The sequence below is a fragment of the Podarcis bocagei genome (assembly GCF_964188305.1).
Source record: "Podarcis bocagei genome assembly, chromosome: 8".
Taxonomy (NCBI): domain Eukaryota; kingdom Metazoa; phylum Chordata; class Lepidosauria; order Squamata; family Lacertidae; genus Podarcis; species Podarcis bocagei.
The window spans coordinates 62,112,646-62,132,458 of NC_138133.1; the positions used below are offsets into that span (position 1 = coordinate 62,112,646).

The following is a 19,813-nucleotide window of genomic DNA, read 5'->3' on the forward strand; positions in this document are numbered from 1 at the left end:
CCGGAGAATTCCCGCCATTTATGTTCCAACTAAGTAGCTGCAGAGACATCCTGTTCTAATTAAGATGTTCTTAGGATGAGGTGTCTTCCTTTTGCTCAGGTCCCGAGGGTGCAGGCGTTGGCCCGCTTCCAGGCAGTATTGGTGCTGGTAAAACTGGAAGCCAATCCACTCCTTTTTGGAGATCTTCTCCGTGGTCGTGAAGGAACTTTTGGTTATCTTCAGGTGTTCTAATTTTAACCTTCCTTTCTTTGTAGGTGAAGGATAATCCTTGTGGAAACTCCCACCTATAGGGAATTGCGTTGTGTCTCAACAATTTTGCTAGTTCTGTATAGGTGGCTCTGAGGTCCAGCAACTGTCTCGGAATATCTCTATAAATTTCCACCCTTTTGTCTTGTATTTCAATTGCTTTTTTGAAGTGAAGACCTAGGATCTTGTCTCTCTCTTCCTTTGATCTTAAAATTATCAAACAGTCTCTGGATCTGTCTTTCCTTACCAATCTTCCCAGTCTATATGCCGAGACAATCCTGAAATCTGTATCTTCCTTTAAACCCCAGAACTTCGAGAATTCCTGTGTCAAGTATCCAATCAAGTCTCCTTGTTCAAGTTCCGGGATGCCTCTCAATTTGATGTTATTCTCGCGATTTTTCAATTCCACCATTGACAGATAAACTTGTTGTTCACCCACCTGTTTGTGCAGGGGCTTAACTTCTCCCTTTATTTCTTCAACTTCTTTTTGTAAAGCTCCCACTTTCTGGATTGCTTCTCCAGCTAATTCCCGATTTTCCGCTGTTGCTCCTTGCAAATTCTCTATGGCTTGCGTGTGCTGGGAAACTTGATCAGTCAATTTTTGAATCGAGGAAGTCGCTTTATCTATCTTCAGAGACTGGTCGTCCACCTTCTGGTTTAAACTTGATAATTGCTCCAATATTTGTTTTAATAGTGTATCTGACCCACCTGCTGCCATATCTTCCTCAGTGGCCTTCTCAGTTATTTCCCCTTGTTCCCTTTGGGTCACCAGTACAGCTGGAACCGACGATCGGCGTCCTTGGGTCAGTGTTGTTTGTACAAATTGTGCTGGTTTTCTTTCCTTTTCTTTTTCCTTGGCCTCTTTAGATTCCTTAGCTTTAGATGCTCTTGTTCTCCCTGCACCACTCATTACACATCTGTCAGTGTTCAAGGTCAGATTGTCTATTGTTCCATGGGAGAGACAAATTCAGTTATAAACAACCAGTGAAGTGGAATTCAAAACAAAAGTCAGTTCCCAGGATTTTATAATCCGAAAGCCCTGTAGGGGGAGTGCCACCAGGTTTCAAAGACAAAGAAGGAAGTAATCCGCCATTAAAGTTCCAAATTATTTCAACTCAGTAAATTCAATGATCCAACAGTCCCTTCAAAGACTCAGAATTCCCCAAAGCACCTTTTAAAGTTCAGCAAAATTTCACAGGAGGTGCTTGCAACAATATCACGTCCAGTCTTTTCTGCTCAAATGTATCAGTTACGCTTGCAAAGTTTTTGCAACTGTTTCCGCAGTTTGACACAGTCTCCCTCTCTCGGCAGCCCGACGATCTGGCTTTTTTTAAAAATACGACCCAAAGAAAAAGGAGGTAGGAGAGAAGTCTCCTTCTTTTAATCAATGTCCCTTTCCACCTCAATTCAGCAGGAAAAAGAGCAGGTTTAATAGCACGAAAAAGTTAAAGCTTCCCACAGACCCGTTTCAAGCGCTTTCCGCTTTTTAAAGCTTTGCTTTGATCTTGTCAGCAATGTCGGAAGACGGACTTCCCTTTTCTCGTCTCCCGTTTTCAGCCAAATTTAACAGATTCTTTGCCAATTTTAAACCCTTTACTCACGGGTATGTTGCTTGCAGTTTGATGTTGGTTTTAGGAAGAAGGATCAGCGCTCATCTGCAACGGCCGCGCGGCTTCACTTCCGCGGAAAGAGCGATGAACTCACAGCACCGCTACCCCTCCTTCACTCCGGGTCTCCTTACGGGGTCCCTTCTGTGTTTTCGGAGCAGCTTCTGGTGCCCGCCGAGTCCCACGGCCACGGGCTCACTCTACCCGTGGTTTATCTTGATGGGTCGTCGCTATGCCGCAGCGAACGACCCTTTTCCGCGGAGCCCCTCTTCAGAGCTCGAAGAGGACCGCCATTACAGTTTCGCGCCGCCCCCGGAAGTCTCTGTTTAAAAACCATATTGTCAGAAAATCAATTTTTGCCGTCTGGATGAAGTATAAGGACTTATTAGAAAGCAAGACCCCGAGGTGGTTATCACCAGTGGAAGCCAAGATCTCTAAAAAAAGGCCCAATATGGAGGCCTACTGGCCAAAATATTGGGAATTGATTGAAAGAGTTGGAGATAATTGGAAGCTCCAAAGCCAGGACAAACTAAAAAACAAGGTGCGAGATTGGTTACATTATGCTCAAATTCAAGAGGTATTTAAAATGGATAAAAAAGTGGGTTTCCAGTTGGAGAAATCGAAACTGGAGACGGAGTTATTAGAACCAAAGACTAAGGTACTTTCGAGGATGTATGACTTGCTGCTTAAATGGAACACACAGGATGAGACAGTTAAATCTGCTATGATAAAATGGGCACAGGATGTAGGACACAACATTATGTCTGAGGACTGGGAAAGGTTATGGAACACCGGTATGAAATTCACGGCATGTAGTGCCTTGAAAGAGAACATTATGAAAATGGTATACCGGTGGTACATGACCCCAGTCAAGTTGGCTAAAATATATCATCTTTCTGATAATAAGTGTTGGAAATGCAAGGAGGCAGAAGGGACATTCTTTCACCTCTGGTGGACCTGCCCGAAAGTAAAGGCCTTTTGGGAAATGATACATAATGAGCTGAAAAAGGTATTCAGATATACCTTTTCTAAGAAACCAGAGGCCTTTCTTCTGGGCATGGTGGACCGGAAGGTGTCAAAGAAGGACAGAACCTTGTTTATGTATGCAACCACAGCAGCTAGGATTCTTATCGCAAAGTTCTGGAAGACACCAGATTTACCCACACTGGAGGACTGGCAGACGCAGCTGATGGACTACATGGAGTTGGCAGAAATGACTGGCAGAATTCGAGATCTGAGCGAAGAAACAATGGAGGAGGACTGGAAAAAATTTAAGGACTATTTGCAAAAACATTATAAGTTGTTTGAATGTTAAGATTGCGCACGATTAAGAAACGTTATGCTTCTGCAATTTATTTTAAGTAAATGATAAAGTAAGTATTGATGGAAAAAAACGAGACAAATTAGAAACAAAATATTATGTTTATTAAGAGTGTTAAAACTAAATTACAAATTTTCGAAATTGGTAACATAATAAATTTAAAGGTATAATAAGATGGGAAACAAGATAACAAATTGCTGAACTGGTTAGAATAATGAATGCAATGCTGAGAGGATGCGAGGAGGTCCAAAAATGTGCCGTCGAAGGACGTTATGAAAGTATCTTAACTTTTTCTTCTTTTTCTTTACTTTTCTTCATATATATATAAAAAAATGTTTCTTGCATGTTGCTGTGTAAACAAATCTGTTAACCTATGGAAAGAAACGCAATAAAAATTTTTATAAAAAACAAAAAAAAAATAGATTTGGTGAATGCCAGGTTAGGAGTACCTGAAAGGGAAATGTCATGCCTCAGAATCCAAGACTGGCTGCCTTGAATGCCAAGGAGGAAAAGTACCATTTCAATGCAACAAACAAACAGTATCACATCACTGACACTGGGCTGGGTTATCATGTGTCATTAACTTCAATGGGCCTGTTTCCAGGTACAGCATAAGAGGACAAAATCTAATTTTGAATATTCTGGGAAGTTTGAGGTATTGTGCAAATTGATCAAGATCTAAAATAGATCCAGCTGTGATCCTTCAACCACTCTGAGGATCAGGATACTCCAGTGAAGGGCTCTGCAAGCATTAAATGCAATGTATGAACAATTTCATAGCAATTACTTGAATCTTCCTTTTGGGGGGAAAACCCCACAGCATATATTTATTTCTCTGTTTTGAGAACAGCAGTGCTGTTACTATACAGGTAACTCACATCTTATGCAGGGGTTATGTTCCTGGTCATCATGTATATAAGCAAAATCATGCAAAGCTGTTTAAAAATCACTGCACTTATCAGTGAAGGACAAAAGCGGCTCTCACTCTTCCACTTAGTCTTCCTTCTTGTCTCTTTTGCTGGATGCTGTTGAAGATGGTATGAAGACTAGGTGGGGTTGACTGGTAGGCAGATGAAGTGCTTAACTGTGATTCAGATCTAGAGGTGATTGGCAGCTGCCAATCACTTGAACTCATCAACATTTTCCATGGATGGTCTCAGAATGTCTGTAAACCCATGAATGATCTTGCAACTGCATTCCATGGAGAGGTCAAAGTTTGCAATCAGATCGTTTGTGTGCTTTATGACTTGGAAGAGTTGAGAAAATTGCTGCAGGTTCCAGCTTGCTGGCTCATGTTCACCATGCTCATCCTCACATTCTAAACTTGATTTGACCAATTCCTCCAGCTCTTCCACAGTCAATACCTGTTGCCCCTCAATTAGCTCTTCCCCTTCTTCCTGGATGAGGTCCAAAAAGCCATCATCATCCACTTGCCTGGCCACCTGCACAATGTCCTCCACCTCAGTGGCAATGCTTGGAAATCCCTTGAAATGGTGAAGACATTCTTTCCACAACTTCCACTGGTCACTATTCACTGTTCCAGGCTTGACTGCATCCCCTGCCTGTTTGCCCACTGCATCCCCTGTGTCAATGCTGAAGGACATCCGGAATGCCGCGCGTCATTTTTTAATTTTGAAAAATATTTTTCGGCAACACATGTAAACCTGCAAGTGCATATGTTAAATAAGTATAAGATGTGAGTTACCTGCAAGAGCTTTCTACATATTTTTCTTTTGCTTTCTGGAAGGAAATGCATTTTTTCCTGTTTTCAAAGTGACTAAAAAGTAAATAATACACGTTTTCATAATATGTTAGGTACAATCTGCTCTTGAAAGCCCTTCGCTGTTCTTATGGTGTTTCATAACAAGCGTGCCCAACCCTTTTCAAGGACCATTTTACTTTTGTATGGAAAGGAAATGCACGCTACCCTGGGTTACCATAGAGGAGTCAAAAAGACTTGGAAAAGTTGCATCAAATCTAAGATATTTTTTTATTAAAATAAAATCATTTACAGAACCTTTGGACAGGTGCTCTATCTGGGAGGGTTGCCCCCCAAAAAATAAATTTCAGTGAAGGGACTGGGCTCCCTCAAAGTTCCATGGTGGCTGTCACATGCACAAGCCATAGAGTGCGCACATGACACGTCAGCATGGCCCGTGACATTCGCAAGTGACATCAGCATGCCATGGGGCCTGCACACATGGTGTGAGCAAGCCACAGGGTGCGCTGATGTCTTGCACACATGTGCGTGCTGGCGTCACTGGGCCCTGACACCCTCAATCGCGGCAGTGAACATGCCTTTGGATATTTTGTTTCATTCATGTTGTTGACCCATACAAATCTCTTGCTTCTGGGTTGGTGATAATGGTACCTATAGATCTGGATTTCCATCACAGCTAATTGAGGGCATGGCCAATCAAATTAAAGCACTAGTGGAATGAAGGAGAGCTACACAAGCCATTCTTGTGTAGGCTTGCTGGAATGCTTATTGCCAATGAGGGATCAGGGAGAAATTCAATTCAAATTCGCACATTCTGAAACAATATGAGCACCAAAACACAACCATGCTTTGAAATTCACACTTCTCCCAAATTTGCAGCACAGTACTCCAGCAACCAATGATTACAAAAATGCATATATTAGGAGAAAGTGTGTAATAAAATTAATATACTAGTGGAAATAATATAGGAAATGCATTACAGTGAGGAAAATTGCTTCCAAAAATGTGCTTTCAGTAGAAATTTGCTCTAAAATGACAAATTATTGTAAAAAAAATAATTAAAAAAACAAGCCCACAAATTGCTGTAAAAATGTGGGGAACTAAATTTAAGATTGGAAAAATGAGAAACTGAGCAAACCAAAATCGACAGATCCATCCATCTCTGTTATTACTAAGATCAGTAAAACAATACTTTCTTTAAGGGAAGGCACTAATCATGAAGCTGTATAAAAGCTTCTTAACAGCATGCTGCTATTCATATTTTCATCTATTACTGATGTGGATTCTTTTTTAATGCTGAGATAAAATTATTATTTTTTAAAAAACCAATAACTTATTCCAGGAAGATGCTCAAAGTTCTATCAATACAAAAAAAATCTGATTTATTATTTTTCTTCTTCGTGTGCCTTAAAATATAAATTGTCTCCCCTTTTTTAAGTTAATGGTGGGAAAACATCATTAATAAGAAGGAAGAGAAAGATACAATGTATATGCCTAGAAAGACTTTACAAAGCAGGTCACAGAGCCGTCATAAATCAACAAAAATAGCATCATCCATTGCAGTTAATTGAAATTTGAAAGGATATGGGTTTTGTTTTGTTTTTTAGCAAATGCCTTTCACAGACTAACAAAACATCAGATCAAAATGCCTCAGAAATGATAGCAGGATCTCACATGTGTATGCATTGTCAGTGGGGTTTGGTGTATTTTCTCAAATAAGCTTAGTGGAGAATTGCCTAGCCGATAACAACATGAAACAAGTGTGGCAGGGATCAGTTAAGGCTGATGATGTGTTAGCAAAGGAGCTGAACATCTTCTTTGCCCATGTGTCAATCTTATCATTGGGCCCAGATATTGAAATGCGGTGACCACCTCCAGGCATCTTTATCTCCTTTTAAACCAGAAATGTTGTTAAATTACCGGCTGCGGATTCCTGAAATAATAATCCACACAGACAGTATTACACAAAGAACTCATGAATCTGGAGAAGGTATGTTTTCAGATTATGTACACCTGTCATTGCCACCTTTAACGTTACCTGTCACCCCACAGTTGTGCTCCCAAGTCCGGTTTCTTGCTCCCTGAAATCAGCATCATGTGAGTGATGGAAGAGTAAGCAGTGGCGGAGCGTCATACTCCGGCACCGGGGGGGTGGAGAACAGGTGGGGACGGGGCTGGTGCACGCCCCGGGAGCATGGCGTGCCGCCTGCAGGGGCGTGGTACACATCCTGGGGGCATGGCGCCCAGTGTGGACGGGGGGCAGCCACGATGGCACCCCACTGGGATCGCGCTGCCGGGTCAGTGTGCTCCCCCCGCACTCCTCTTCCTCCGCCAGTGATAGTAAGTTGAAAGCACAAACATGAACAGCCAAACCAGTCACTTACTAAGGAAAGAGAAAACAAAATGAGTAGCTTAGGAATAACTGCACTGCCAAGTGCCACATTCAGGAACATCGGACCAGAAGTATGGTACCCTCAAGATGTTATTGATCAATAGTTCCCATCTTCATTAACTTTGGGCTGGGGCTGAGTTCCAATACATCAGAGGGCACTGCATTGACTAACCCTGCATCAGATTTGCGGTACAGTCTTACGTATTCAGAAGTAGGTCCCATTGATTTAAATGAAGTTTACTCTCATGTACGTAAGTGGAATAGGATTGCGATCTTATCCAGACTAACCAGGGGTAGGTGAGGATGTCATGGAATTCTGATGCAGAAATTGCAAGTGTATGCTTATTCATCCCATGTCCAGAATGGAAATCAACCCAGTAAATATGGGTATTCAGTGTTGTTGTTTTCTGTCTGCAAACAAAACAGCGATTGATCATCTATTATGGGGGTTCTATGGGGGATGACACAAACACACAAAAATAATGTATAGTCACACCCTTGGAACTGCCTCATGAGGCCTGCTCAGAGCATTGGCTATGGTAGCCTCTTGGGTGCTCTTGCGAGTTCTGATTGGACAATCCTCCTTCCAGCTTGCACCTCTAGAATATTGTTAAAGAACATGCACATCAATCAAATTAGCAAAACTCCTAATTCAATAACGATAGATTTCCTTACTAGTGTCTAGTAGTGACATCTTCTTTTTAAAAAGCTTTATTATGATTTCCTTAGAAAAGCAATCAGCTGATCTATAAGCTTCTTGTGATGTTGTATACTCGTTTAGGAGGTTTTTCTAAGCATAGGAAAAACATATTTTAGTTCTCCTTCAGTCAATCACAAATGCCTGTAATCTTATTTTTCTCTTCTTATTTTGCATTTATGTCTTTTAAGTACTACAAATTAAATATTTCAAAAACTACATGTAATGTACAGTGTGATAAATGCAGTCTAGGCTACTTGGCTAATCACATTTTGCTTGTTGATCCAAAATGTTAATTCACACTGACCTAATTTAAAATGAAACACATTAGGAATCTGAAATGGAATAACATTACTGTTCTCCCAGCTGTTACGTTTACAGACTTTAACATTCTTCCGTGTTGTTTTCCACTGCTAGATGACATTGATTAAAACATTATTGTTTTGTAGAGAAAGAAATTTGCTAAATTAGAGCACTTGCAAATTGTGTGTTGAATACAGCATGCTAAAAGAGTTCCTAACCTTAATTGTCCTTAATGGGAGTGGGAAGAAATATGATGCTGCCTTAAAGGCTTCTCAGAAAGGACTTTAAGAATACAATATCCAAAGATGCGCGTCCTTAGAATATTTCATTAACTATTGATTTTTTTTTCTCCATTGGCAGGATAACAACATACTACATGGTTAGCTAGGGATTTGTCCTTTCATTTTGTCCACAATGGACAAAATGTGTAGCAGTTTTACAGAACAATAAAAGCTAAGGGCTCTCTGATCTAGCATTCTGTACTGAGCACAGATGTCTCAAGTACAAAACAGAGCTTCCCTTCCATTCATTTTAGTGGAGGAAGGTAATCTGGGCGCAAGATCCAGAAAGTTACTATAGTTGTCCTCAATGACTTGCTTTAGTTTTTATGCTGTTTACTAAATCAGCAAGCCATATTGCTTGTGCCACTTATGGCTGTTGCTCAAGAAATGCAACTCCCAAAATGTGCTAGGTATAAAGAGCTAGTTACTCTAATCTCTGGGAATGTGGCCAAACTACAGTGGTATCCATTAATGGATACATTTTGTAGTCAAACATGCATGTTTATAGCCATTGTGACAAAAGTACTAATATGTATTGGCAGAGTAATGCAAGGAATAAAGGAAGATTCCTGTCCAGAAGAATGGCTATGCCCAATTTCTACTGTCTATGTTCTGCCTCCATTGTAGGAAGCAGTATGCAATTTATTGAACATTCAATAAATATTCACCTTAAAGAATTCCCTGGATGCATACCCTAAGGAAATGTTTTCTGAATTCCTGGATTCCAGGACAAGCCACAGCTCGAATAGACAGATAAAGTTCTTCTTGTCTAACCTCTTTTCATCTAATCCCCAAGAAGATTAGAATACTAGGCATCACACACACACACACACACACACACACACACACACACACACAATTGTTATTCCTATGCATATGTTCTTAACATTTACTGGCTAGAGGAATACAAGGGTACATAAGGGGTGAAAATACTGCCATTGCAGTTTTATCAGTTTGGCCACAACTATCATTAGAGAGGAAGGAAAGCTGAACTGAGCCACATGGAACTGAACTGGAGATGGCTGGGAATTGGACCTGTGACCTTCTGCTCTTCCTCTACTTCCTCTAAGCTGTAGCCCATCAATATCCAGAGACAGACACATTCCCCACTCCTGATTTAAAGCCAGAGCATGCATAACATTAGTTAGTGGGAAATGACAAAAGAAGCTTCTCCTTTATCAGTAATTCATAAACAATATTTGATATTTGAAACTCATGTCAAAATATGAACCTTTGAGCCTCTTTTCCGTGTTGGAGGAAACATGGAGATTCATAATGTGATAGTGGGACTCCATGCAAGAAGCTATTCTATGGATTACACCTAAAAAGTAGGCCACATCCACACCATACATTTAAAGCACTATGATACCACTTTAAACAGCAATGGCTTCCTCCATAAAGAAATCTGTAGTTTGTTAAGGGTGCTGAGATTTGTTCAAGTTACAATTCCCAGAGTCCCCCTTGAAGAGAATAAATTGTTAAGCCACTCTAGGAATTGTAGTTCTGGGACGGAGAATTGGAATTTCCTAACAACTTTTAACCAAAGAATTCTTTCCCATAATTCTTTGGGCAAAGGCATGACTGTTAAAAGTGGTATTGCAGTACTTTCAGTGTATGGTGCGAATATGGCCTGAGCAAGGAGAAGATTGTTTTGAAAGAAAAAGAAGACGTTCCATATTGAATATAATGCTGACAGAAATACCAGCTAATAGGACATGCCAGTTTGGGCATGGAGGGAAGCTCAGCTATTAAATCTTACTTAACATTGCTTGCAGACAGAAGCCTTGCACCCTCTCACTACAGGAATTTATTTCTGTTCAGACTGAATATTGTTTTCAGAGATATTTTTCTATCACTCAGCAAGATCTTTATAATCTTTTGCCCATTTATTTCGGGTGATATCTGTCATGATTGGAGACCAGTATCGTCTGTCACTGTCACACTAATCTGAATTTCAGACCATCTAGATCCTCAACTTTCTCATTCTCACGTATACTGACTAATGAAGGAGTCCACTGAAAATAATGTATTGCCTACCTCTCCAATCCTTCATACCATGTGGACTGCATTTGTAATAGCTCCTGGGGCAACTGACTATGTGCTGGCAAACATCCCCCCCACTCCATAGCTTTTCTTCCAATAAATTAAAATAGACCATTGATCACTTTCAAGCCACTGTTCCTAAGACATAGGGGTTCCACAAATCCACTTGGCACAATGCCAGCAGTGGTTACCCTCCTCACCCAATCCATGTGACCTCTTCCTCATGCCCTCATGAGGTCTCAGAGTGGGCTCCAAGGTTGAGGGGGTCCTTAGCAATGTGAAGTCTTGATACACATCTCCTGCATCAGTGGGCCACACATACACACATCTGGCATAGGCAAACTCAGCCCTCCAGATGTTTGGGGACTACAACTCCCATCACCCCGAGCTAACAGGACCAGTGGTCAGGGATGATGGGAGTTGTAGTCCCAAAACATCTGGAGGGCTGAGATTGCCTATGCCAGCACTAGAAGGAAGCCAGAAAGTCACTGTCTTAAATATCCTGCAAAGACTCAGAGCAATGCATCAGGGCTTTGTGGGAAATTAAAAATGGAAGTTACCCATACCTAGCTGCCTAGCTGGCATAGGGCACCCAAGGCAGGCAGCAGCATCTTCTGGGACCTTGGCAGCTGCGCCCCATGTGATCTAATATTTGGTCAATCTAGATCAGTTCTCTGCATGCCTCAGTTGCAGCTAAGTACTCTGACTCTGTGGAAGACAAAGCCCCAAATCTTTGTTTCCAACTGGCCCAGGAAGCAGGACCATTTCCGGAATTGGCGGAAATGACTGGCAGAATCCGAGACCAGGGAGAAGAGTCGTTGGAAGAAGACTGGAAAAAGTTTAAAGACTATTTACAGAAATACTGTAAAATTAATGAATGTTAGAAAAATGATGGAACGAAGTTATATGGCTTTAGTAGAAATGTCATAAGGAATTAAGTATAAATAGATTAATAGAGCTTTAAAGGGAAAAATAAGGTTAGAATGTGTTAAGACAATTATAGGATAGAAAACAGAGGATGATGGAAAGGAATTGCTGAAACAATTAATAGAAGTGGAATACAAAAAGGGAGGTGCGAGGAGGTAATGGAAATTAGTGAAAGAAAGATAAGATATTGAAATTGGACTGTGTTTTAAATGGTTTTTGTTTTGTTTTGTTAGTTGTATGTTAGTGTTTTGCAGTGGTGGTTTTTTTTGTATTGTATTGTATTATTGTATGTTTTTTTCTTTTTTTGGTTTTTTGTAGTGTTGTGTTCAATTTGTTGGAAAACTAATAAATATTCTTATTTTTTTAAAAAAGGAAGCCGGACCATTTCCAAATATAAAGAGAAATCCACCTGTTGATCTGCAGCCTTCTGACACATGCCACATTTACAGCCTCTGCTGAAAGAGTAGTCTTGTAGACACCATTAATCAAACATGTTTCAGCGTACAATTTGCCTTCTTTGGTTACTTGGTCATGTTGCCATTCAGTTGTGGGACGCATAGGATCTGATCCACATGATTTTCCTTCAATTGATGGCCTAGTTTGCCTAGTTTCCTGAACCTGTACCACTATTATTTATGGTATCACCATTGGAAATATTTTCAATACCTCCGAAGAAATCTTGATCAACAGCTGGGATAGCTCAACCAGTAGAACATGAGACTCTTAATCTTAGGGTTGTGAGTTCAAGCTCCATGTTGGGCAAAAGATTCCCACATTGGAATCTAGTTGGACTAGATGGCTTTCGTGGGTGATACTCACTCATCAGCCCCACCCAACATTGTTGATGGGATCAGCATTAGGGATGATGGGAATTATAGTTCAATCATTGCTGCTGTGAATTCATCTGGATTTCTTCCCAGAAATTTTCTCATTTTCTTACTGTAACTTTCAGCTATCCATAGCAAATTGCACCAAGAGGCAAGTAAATGTTATATTTTAGCATGCCTCTCTTTTCTCAAAACTAGTTCTCCAAGTCCTGCCAAAAACTTAGTCACAGAAACAGAGTCAGTTTTTTTAAAAAACAAAACAATAACCATCATACAAGATTTTGAGAACTGTATAGGGTATCAATGATGTTGTATAATGCAGGAATGGAGGTAAATCTATCCAACCAGAACCTGTCTACCAGTTGGGACACAGCATTTTCTAGAACATCAAAAATAATGTAACACATTCTGACAGATTCCAGGTCAGTCCTGGAAATAGCAGGTGAGGTCTAATGTAGCCTAGGCATGCATTAAGCCCAGCAAGGATCTGATTACATCAATTCGTCACAGACAGTTTAACATCAATTTCTAGCAGAAAGCTGTTTCAAACAACCCTTGGGTGTTTGCAGTTCCATTTGCTTTGTAACCATGTTGATCAATAATTCTTTTGCAGAATGATTCTCTGAGTGCTCCTTCACAGATGCAAAATGTAGGTCAATGTACAAAAAAATAAATTCTAAGCATTTTGTGGATGAATTGGTGGTGCGTTGAATGTGGCAATATCTTTGATGGACTCTGCAGTTTGGTACCTGTGCACAGGTAGGCAGGGGCGTAGGAAGGGGGGTGCGGGGGGTGCTGGCCGCCCAGAGTGTCATCCTTGAGGGCGTGACAAAATGGTACACTGCAGGGGGCAGCACTTACCGTGGGGCCTGGCCTACAGCACGCCCAAGCCACGCATCCTGGGAGTGCCGCAGTGGCTCAGGGCCCCACGCTGCCCAAAATGGCAGTGTGGGACTTGCATTTGCCAGGCAGATTCTGTGGGCAGCTCGTTGCGCCACCTCCCTGGGTGGATCGCCGTGCTGCCACCCTGGGTGGATTGCCACAGTGCCCCATGGACAGATCACCCCGCCCTCGTGCATGGATCACTGCCCCTATGGGTGGATCGCTCCTGCCCTCACCACTCTGGGTGCCAGAGCAGCTAGCTACGCCCATGCAGGTAGGCCATTCAGCCACATATAGATAAAAATATATGCAGATTGTTATGTATCCAAAGGTTATCAACTGTTAGCCCACAGTTGCTGGCAATTCTACAAGAACAGAAACACATGATGAATCGTTAATTTTGCAAAGATAATTAGGAAATAACTTAGTAAAAGTGACTTTTTTTAAACTTATCAACAAGAGATGTTGGAATGCAGTGGCGTAGCGTGGGGGGTGCAGGGGGGGCTGGCCGCACCAGGCGCAACATCTGGGGGTTAGGCTTAGGGGGCGCAAATCCACGGGTTAGGGGGCGCAAATTACTTGCCTTGCCCCGGGTGCTGACAACCCACGCTACGCCACTGTTGGAATGACATATTATATGAGGAAGAACTGGTCTAGGAATTACAGTGCTTGCATTTTTCCACTGCTTGCCACCTTATCATGTCATATCCACAAAAACAGTCACAATAGTCCAATCTAAAGGAAAATATAAACTGTGCCTATGGTGTTGAGCCACACAATACCAATACACTGCAAGGTTTCCTAAATCAACTCCAATATGTTAGATTTACACTACAATAGCATAAATTTTGTGAAGCAGCAAAGAAAAATAAATTACCATCTACCAGAAGATAAATCTCTAGCTTGCCTATGTAGCATGCAACATGTGCAAATGCATATTTACAGCCGGTACTGGGGAAAGGGAAAACAGAAAGCAATTCATTGCTATCACTTCAATAAGCTACAGAATGTTAAGTAGCTTATTGATTTGTTTAACAAACATGTGGAATGGGGACTAGAGAAGAAATAATTACGAACTCAGAATGAAACAAATGCACATTTATTTATTAATAAAATTAAGCTGTGTGTGCTCCCTGCATGCAAATTAAAAGATCTGCGACAATACCTTCATTATAACATTACTATGTTTCAGGACTAGAAAGCTTGCCATCTCACTGTGTTCACAGATACTCTCCCTTTCCTCCAGTGTGGATAACAACTGTGGATTGCAATGTATGTATCTTCCCCCCCCAACCCCCCACCCAAATGAGCAGGTTTCAAATGAGCTGCTTGAATTTGCTGAATATGGGCAACTCCATACATCCTTGGGCTTCTGCCAGGGCACCAGCACCTATGTGGGGTCCACTGACAATGCCTGAACTGCTCTCCCTTTATTTTCATTTTTATTTTTAGCCTGGCACGCTGAGCAGCACTTGGCAGATACATTTGCGTGCCCATGCAGAGACCCCCCAACCCCTGGGAGACAGTCCGAGAGCAATGAGTCACACATGGCAACATGTATTGGGATTTAAAATGGCCACAACTTTATTAACAGTTTCAGATGTAGGAAACCTTGGCTTAGGCATTGGGAGTGTATCCCTCTCAGCCCCTCAGAAGGGGAACTGAGGCTCAGCAGGGTTAGTCAGATCAGAGGGGGGGCACTGCAAAATGTATGTTTACACAGCCAGCCCCCCCCCCCTTCTCTGTGCAGCTTTAGGAAGTTCATTGACAACCTTTCAGTGTATGTCCAGTGACTCCCTTCACACAAGCCCCTTTAACGGGGAACCCTGAAAACGCCGTTGTGGGGGGGGGGTGAGTCACCACTTCACACCCACCCTCCATAAGAATAACAGACTAAAGGATTCCACCCAAGGCCTAAAACCGCCAAAGTTGTGACAATTGCTAGGGGGAAGGTGAAACCTGTGGAGCAGGGAAAATTCCTTCCCAGCTCTTCAACAGCAATCATCATAAGACCATAGCAATGCCCACAACCTCTCGGTCCACTCACCTGGCCCTGCTCCCAGTGAAGCCACAGATTGCCTTGTTTAAATAGGTGTTTGGTGGGAACCCCAATAGTCCACGGCTGTGGGAAGGCCAACTGGCATGTCTCAGGGGAGATTGGGAGTGCTGTGCAACAGTCCACAAATGGCGCCCACTGTCAGACAGGTGAGCGGTTATTCTCTGGATCCAGCTTTATATATGATACTGAACTGTGAAGCAGGAAGTTCTCTGTTGAACTCTTGTCTCTTGCCATGAATTCACTAGATGCTCGTCTTTACCAAAACACCACCTCGCTCCACTTGTAAAACCTTGTTACCTTTGTAAAACTCAACCTCATTCCATCTGCAAAATAGCAATAAGAAGAGTTGTTGCACAGATTATTGAGAGAATGTTTGAGAAGCATTTTGAATGCTTTAAGGTGCTCTACAAGCTATAAATGTTATTTATTTCCAGCAGAAACACCACAAAGTCTTCACTTCCTTCAAACAAAACTGATTTGCCCTTTTTGTAGGTGGTATCCTACTGTTGACAAATTAACTACTGTACAGTATCACCATAGAACAGGACACAATTCTGTGTTGTGTACATTACTGAAGAACATCTGCAATAAAAGTTCAGTCAAGTTTTAAAAAGTTCCTTTGGTAACATTGCCAATTACTCATATTATTCCCCCTAAGCAGTTCAACACATTGCCCAAGACAGCACAGGATAAAAGGAACACATTTAGGGGGGGGGGGTTGTAGAATAATTTATTGGGACATTTAAAAAGACTGGCTAAAAGGCAAAGTGAACAAAGTAGACTTGTTTGCTTCTATGAACTCTCTACAAGTGATAGATCCGTCTTCAAAACTTTTCAAAGAACTGTAGGGGAAACCCTTCATAGGTAGGAGTAGGAGATTATTTTGAATAGTAATATACATAAGATTGTATATGAGATCAACTTATGAGATGTGAAATGCTGCAATAAAGCACTGCTGTACTATTTTTTAAAAAAAGAAAGGAAAAAAGAAAATTTGTATAGAAATGAAAACTGACAAACTTGAAAATAATTCTTGGAAATAAGAGAAAATCAGACAGGTTTGTAAACTGTATTTAATTTATCCCCCATTCCTAGCCAGGGTCTCTGTCTGATGTTTTTAAAAAATATGATTTGAAACGAAGAAATAATAACAGTCCAGACACAAGCATCTTTATACCAGGTGTTTGCCCATGAAATCACTGAGGACTAGTGACCAGTGAGGCTGCACTGCTCTCTGGATTTCCTAATACTGTCTGTCACTGCAGGGAGCTGCAGGGTGGGAATGGGAATATCAGTAATGTGAGATTCCTTGCACGTGTGTAACCACTGAATACAACCCAAGCATCTTTGTTTAAGCAGCAGACAATATGCCGTACAATGTCTGGATGAAAATGTTAGCTGTTTATTCACAAACTGAGAATACATGTTCAGCTGGTTGATGTAAATAAAGAGTTCTATAGCCCCAAAATAACTATAGCAAGTCTGGATAAAAATAGAAACAGCCAACTGTGTAGCCAAGAACTTGTATAAGAACTCATCTAGCACATTTAGAGAAATAATAAAAGTAAAGATCTGAAGAAAAATCAATTGTCCTCAGATTAAATCTCATTTGGTTTACCATGCTCTATGTTGTGGAGGGCAAAGACTCTGCTAGGATGCAGAAAAGATATACAGGGTAATAACACAGAACTTGTTCTGAGGTTGTGGAATGCCCTCCCCTTTGAGATTCTCCTGAGCATTTGGCACCCAGTGAAATCATACCTGTTATCACAGCTGGAGGTTGTTTGAGCTTAACCTCAGTTGGGTTAAGATTTAGGTGGGTATCTATCTCTGAACATGATGGGCAATTTCTGTGCCTTGACAAAGGTACTTTATTAACTGGGACTGCAATCCCATAAAGGATGAAGAAGGTTAATATATTTCAACTGTACTGCAATAAGAGTTATTTCTGCATTGGAGCATCCATAAGAACGAAACAAAGCTCATCAAGGATGCCCTTTGTCTCCCTATTTTTAGATCTTTATTTGTATGATCTGGTGCTCAAGTTCAATTCACCTGAGATTCACACTTCCAAATTGGGAAGCATGGCAGTTTGCATATTGCTGTGTGAAGATTGTGCTGTATTGTTCTTTTTAACAAAGGTGAATCTTAGAAGGGGTTTTAAGTGATTTTCTTCATACCAGAATAGTGAAAAGCTGGTTATAAATTATGATAAGACTAAGCTCTTGGTCTTCTTTAGAGATGATCTGTTTCTATGTGCTATATGCTAGATGGTCATATGTTAGGAGTGAGAGTCTTTCAATACTTACTGTAAGCCACTCTTTACTATGTTTTATACAGTATATGCTGTAAGCCACTCGGAGTGGTTGGGAAACCCAGCCAGATGTGTAGGGTATAAATAAAAGAAGAAGAAGGAGGAGGAGGAGGAGGAGGAGGAGGAGGAGGAGGAGGAGGAGGAGGAGGACTATTACTACTACGGGATTATCTCACTCTGCTTTAAAACCCATGTAAAATGTGCTATTGCCATGGCACCTCAGAACTCACAGGCTGTCCTTATCTCAAAAACAACTAACAAATATGCTACGCTTAGGCACTGATGTTCTACCAGATTTCGATACTCCTATTTACTCTTCAAGATTAAAGCAAACATCAAAGCGTAGTCATCATCATAAGGGTGGCAAAGGAACACTAAATCAAATATAATCAGATATCTTGGAAACAGGCACAAAATGGAATATTTTCCAGCATAGAAATTGATGATCATTTTGTTTTGAGGGCATATCCTTGAGAACACAACTGTTCAGGCACAGATGTGCAGGCTGCACAATCATTTCTTTGCTGCATTATTTATTGTGCGCCCACAAAATACTGAAATAATAAACCAATGGTAGTCCCTGTGTTCCATTGCTACCTAGCCAGGTACTTAGCCTATTGAGGGAATGTGTTTGGCTGATAATACTTAGGCTGGAGGAATGTGTTGCCTGATTCAGTTCCCAGTGCTGACTCGCATCATGCCTCCTGTACTGCTTCACACTACAAATGTATTTGCCTGACTAGAATGTTTCCTTGAACTCTGGCAGTGCCTCTCATTTGTCTGGATGGAGAACGGAGAGGGGTGTGTGAGCATGGGTACCAACTAGCCTACTGTGCAAAGGTAACATTTGCATTTATGGTTCCATTCATTTCTAGCCCTGTCCACCCCTGATTTGTGGCCCTTGGAAGCTTGCCCAGAGGCTAATGTGGGCCTCAGGCTGCAAATGTTTTCCTCATCGCAGATTCAGCCAAATACACTTAACTAGCTTGCTGTTTATTTTCCTCTGTTTTGTTTATCCGTGTGACATTACACTACAAGCCTGACAGATATCTAACAAGTCGTGTAGTGCTGAATGTTTCATCACTCAGAAAGACAGCCAAGTCAACCATTAAGATTTGCACCCATCAAAAACCTTCATTTATATTCAAGGCTTTCTTACTGTCAGCATAGTTCTCAGCGGAGCTCAGAGCCACACAGACTCCATTAGCAACCAATAATAAAGGGAAGTCGAAATGAACTCCGTTCCTTTTGCTCCCCCCCCCATTATTTTTTCTGTTTTAGCCACATGCATGGCTTCCAGGTGACCTCTGAATGTAGACAGAAGCATCCAGAGTGCTCAAGGCAAGTATGTTGTCATGGTAACGCTGAAGAAGAGGGCCCCGGCATTTAGAGACTTACAAACAGGTAATTAAATACACCCAGAAGCAGAGAACAAATGCTGGGTGCTGCCCCTGATGTAAACCGTGAATGAAGATAGCTTCTTAACCTTTCACCTTGTGCTGATAATTTGCTGCTCGCAATTTTGTTCTTATTTACATGGATTCATTTTCTGATTGGCTTTCACCAAGGACAAATACAATATGTCGATATTAGGGCAGCAGAGAGATTATGATTGACAACATTTGCTTCATGGCTGCTTTAATCAGCCTCTTACACAAAATCTAGTCATCTCTTTATAATGATGATGGCAGAAAAAGCAGAATAATAATCGTCTACAGCTGCCATCCAGCTAGTTTAAAGCAAATATATATATTCATTTATTCTCATCATTTCTGTGATGCCTATTCACACAACAGGACTTGGAAAGCACATTTCGTATGAGTAAATGAGTTGGTAGCTATATTCCCCACGGCCTTGAGGAATTATTATTTTTCTCTGGGATACAGAAGGCATGTGTTTGAATTTTCGTTTTTCATTGCCTGTGCTTCCTAAACACCTCTCTGCATGCTTTTCTGATATCTCATTTCACAAGTCAGCTAGCAAAAAAAAAAGTATGAGGTTAAAATTATGAATCTAAACTGCTAACAGGACAGATCCAAATATCAATCCACCAATTCTAAAGAATTTCAGCATCAGGGAATTAATTGCACAGGTAGAATGAATGAATAGCATGTTTGCAAAGTTAAGACTTAAAACCTATATTTACCTGGGAGTAAGCCCCACAAAATTTAGTAAGACTTACTTTTGAATAGAT

General features: G+C 41.2%; 1 long non-coding RNA gene across 1 annotated transcript in view; it reads left to right on the forward strand.

The window, feature by feature from the left end:
• Window positions 1-18,920, forward strand: part of LOC308593216 — a 48,730-nt gene extending 29,810 nt beyond the window's left edge. Inside the window, exons 2-3 of the long non-coding RNA XR_014010859.1 lie at window positions 18,363-18,459; window positions 18,901-18,920. This is a non-coding gene — a long non-coding RNA (uncharacterized lncRNA). The remainder of the gene's footprint in view (window positions 1-18,362; window positions 18,460-18,900) is intronic.
• Window positions 18,921-19,813: the final 893 nt, after the last annotated feature.